We start from the raw sequence: 4164 nt of genomic DNA on the forward strand, positions 1-4164 counted from the left end.
ATTTTACAGGGGGAAAAACCGAAAATGACCTATATTACAGGGGGTAAAGACCTATTAACCCAAAAAAATATACTTGTTTCATTTGGATTATAAATATGGCTTGTACAATTTCCACATAGTGTATATTTGAAGATAAAATATGACAATATGTAAAAAAAAATTACTTATTATAATAAAAAATTAATATGATTCTAGTCAAATTTCTTATCAATTTTGTAATAAAATTGTAGTCAAAATATCATATTACGAAATAACTTATTAATTTGTTTAATATAATGCTAGTCAAAATACATGTATATACGGATACTTTGAATGAAAAGAAAAACATAAAAAAAGATTATAACTTGTTCCATTGGGATTATAAATATGGCTTGTACATTTTCCACATAGTGTATATTTGAATCAACTTTAGAAAACTTCAAAATGTCACCCTATGTTCCCTTTTTGCTTGCTCTTGTATTTGTTCTCTTTAATTCTTCAACTGATGCCAATCATCTAGAAAACCAAACAACAAATGTTGTTGCCATTTCCTTCAAAAGTTTAATGCCTACTACCACTCCAATGTTAAAATTCAATTGTACAACGGCATCCTTTTTTTTACGGCCACAAGAAACTCACTTCTTGGATGTTTCCATTGACCAGGGTGTGTCATGCCATGCTGAATGGAATGACCATTTAGAGGCTGATATCATTGCATTTGATCCCAAAACTGACTTATTATTAGGTCGTGGGGTTTATTGGATGATAAGGACAGATGGACTTCTAAAGAGTTTGAACAATTTCAATTTCGAGAAAAAGGCTGCATGGGGACCATGATATTGTTGCTTCTACTGATATAATAAAATATTTCACATACTTTAAGTCCTAATAGTCATACTAAAAATTATATACCATACTTGCATTTTGAAGTTGAAATAATACAATTGATTATCTTAATCTAGCTACCTGCATTTTTGTTTGGTCATTTCTCCATTTAATATGTTTTACTTTTTATATATTGCAAAAAAAATTCAAAATTCATATTTGTCATAATATATATAATTATCTCCACTCTCAAACACTAATTGAATTACATATTTTTCTCCAATTCAGGATCGTATTTGAGGCGGCGCGAAAAAATAAGGGGGTTTATTGGGCCTTAAAAAAATTACTTAAGTTATAATGAGACGTGTAGTTGTTAGTAATGGACTTAGTTCTTTGTTGACCAATTTATAATTTATTGTGATGTTAAAGGGAGTTCAAATCCCTACCCTTCCACCATCCCAAACCCTTTCGTTAAAATCAAAAGAAGTTTTTCGTTAAATTACAGACTCAAATAAAGAAAACATTACAAAAGTCCCGAAATCATAGGCAATCATTCTAATACTCGTTCTTTTTGCTGCTAAAACCTACTGAAATTAATTGAAAAACATGCTAAGAATAACGTAAGATGACATGTCATCATTTTACACAAAAAAAAATAGAAAAAGGAAAAAAGAATCTAGAGACAACAACGTCAAAAATTTTGGTCTCTTCAAAAAAATGTATCTATTTTGAAAAAGGAATAATAAATAGGGTTTATAGTGCTTTACAACCTTGTAATATAGGTAGTTTCTGGGTTTACCCCCTCTTAAATTTTTGTTTTTGTTTTCGTCCTTTTAAAATTTTTTTTTTTCAATATACCCCCTTAATAGGCCATTTAAAAACCAAAATTTTTGAAAAAATATATTCTGAAAATGGCCTATTAGGGGGATATATTGGAAAAAAAATTATAAGTACGAAAATCAAAATAAATTTTTTACAGGGGGTAAATCTGGAAATGGCCTATATTAGGGGGTTAAAGCACTATTAACCATAATAAACTGATTTAAGGAATGAAGGTCGGTAATATTTCAATGTTTATTAGGAATCTGAAGGTTGAAAATCTAACTAGTTTTTTTGTTAGCCTACTTTCTCAAATATATCCCACCTTAACTTAAGCCACGTTATAACCCTAGAAGATTTAAAAATGTGTATATAGTATGATCTTGAATGTCTGTTTAGAATTGTCTCAAATTCAGAGTAAAGTGCATTCATGTGACGACTGAAGTGGGGAAATGTTTTGACTAACCCTACCAGCTTTAGGTGATACATACGTCTATCTTGGAAAAGAGTGTGACTGAGAGTATAAGTTATCTTCTCTAAGATTGTCCCACTTGCATGGAAGGTGTAATTTAGTCGAGCCTGTAAATGGGACGAGATGATGATCTAAGCAACCTCTTCAAAAAGGTATATTTTTCCTGTAAGTTATTATCTTTCAATACTTGAGGACAATCAACAGTTTAAGTTTTGGGTTGTGATGACAGTTCATCTTATGTTACTCTTAGCATATTTTTTAGTCACTTCATTTAGTTTTAATCCAAAATAGAGGAGTATTAGAACAATTGTCTATGGTTTTTGGGATAACTTTTAATATTTACTATTCGATTCATGTAATTTTAGTTTCCTATAAACATAGCAATTCTACGGTGTTCTCACGTAATTCAAGAAGATATCATGCAAATCAGCAAAGCAAAACATCTTGAATACTTGTGAAGATCTTGGGAAAACCATGAATGAAGATTCAAGAGGCCTCAAAAGATATTACAAAGGGAGGAATTTTGTTCCCAAGTCCCAAGACATCTTATCTGGAAGGAAACACCCATAAGACGAAGAAACATTAGTTTACACATACGAAAACAACACCCATGCACCGAGGGACTGATCCATGCGCTTACGACATGCAACATGTTCCCTGGGCATGATCCATGCACCAAGGGCTTGAAATTTTACACCTATGTGCTCATCCATGCGCCTACGAGATGTTGGGAGCAGGCCAAAACTGCTTTTTGCTACTTTTAAGTGAAAAAGCCTAGTTTTCAAGCCCAAACTCAGCTGAAAACCAAATGAGTCAGGACTATCAGAAGGTATATGTTCGACTTCTCCTCCCAAAATTATCAACAAATTTCTAGGAATCAATGAACCAGATGTTGCAGAGCCAAAGGCAATTAAAGATCAGGTCTGCAAGGAAATCACTTCAAACCAAGTAAAAGGTTGGCCCAAAAAGAGTAAGATTTCTTCTGGAAAACTCTCAGTTAAATATGCTAGTCTCAACCGGATAGGTGTTGTAAACTGGGTCCCAACCACACACTCCTCATACATTGCTACAGGTTTGGGAAAGTTTATCTAGTCGGCACTAAGACTAAAATGAACCTTGGATAGTATGTCTTTGAACAGACTGTCAAGCATGCTAAAACTGATGATGTGAAGCGTCCCATAGTGTTCCCCACCCTGATATGTAGGATTATGCTGGAATAACACCCCATTCTTATAATTGTTGTTAATATTCCAGAGAAAAGGGAGTCCCTTCTCACCTTGCATCCCAAATTGTTTAGTGTTGATCATGTTCCTAACATTGTTGGAACATCTGGAACTGCTCCTGCAAAAGGAATGATGTCAAAATAGGAGATTGTGGCTGCCCTCAAGGATACCTGTGCATTTTTGGATGAAAGGAAAGCTCAACTTGAGCTGATGATTCATTATTTGGAGGGTAACAATGCAGGTGCAAATGAACAAGTGGAAAGTGAGAAAGAAGAAGCAACTAATGATACTAAGTAGATTCTGTTTTAAACCTTCTACATACTGAAAATTTTCTATCTTAGCAGAGTTAAATTTACCTATAGTACCTTTACCTCTGATTTTACCTTTGTCATTGTTTTCAAATGTCACAAGTCCTCCATCCATCTTTTCAAAGGTTAGAGAACAATTCTGTAGACTTTATGAAGCATGTGAGATCATTTTTTAGTTCCTTAACTTCCTTTTTCAAAAGAATGTTTTCCTTTTGTACCTCAGAAGGTTTGGAATAAATGTTCTTTTGCTTTTTGTTTAACTCTCTTTGTTGTTCAGACATATTAAAATGAGAGTCCTGCAAAGTCTGTATGGTTTTTCTAGATTCATCATATTTGTTTTGAAGTTCTTCCTTTTCTATTTTTAGTTCAGAAAGTTCCTTTATTAATGACTGACATTTATTAGTTAAGAAGTTTGAATCATATAAAAGACTATCAAGTTTACTTTCAAGATCTTTATATAAAGGATGAGTTTTGTAGACAATTACCTCTTCCTAATCATCTGTTTGAGCCATAAAACTTAAGTTGGCTTCCTCATCTT

This window comes from Medicago truncatula, chromosome 7 (assembly GCF_003473485.1).
Source record: "Medicago truncatula cultivar Jemalong A17 chromosome 7, MtrunA17r5.0-ANR, whole genome shotgun sequence".
NCBI classification, from domain to species: domain Eukaryota; kingdom Viridiplantae; phylum Streptophyta; class Magnoliopsida; order Fabales; family Fabaceae; genus Medicago; species Medicago truncatula.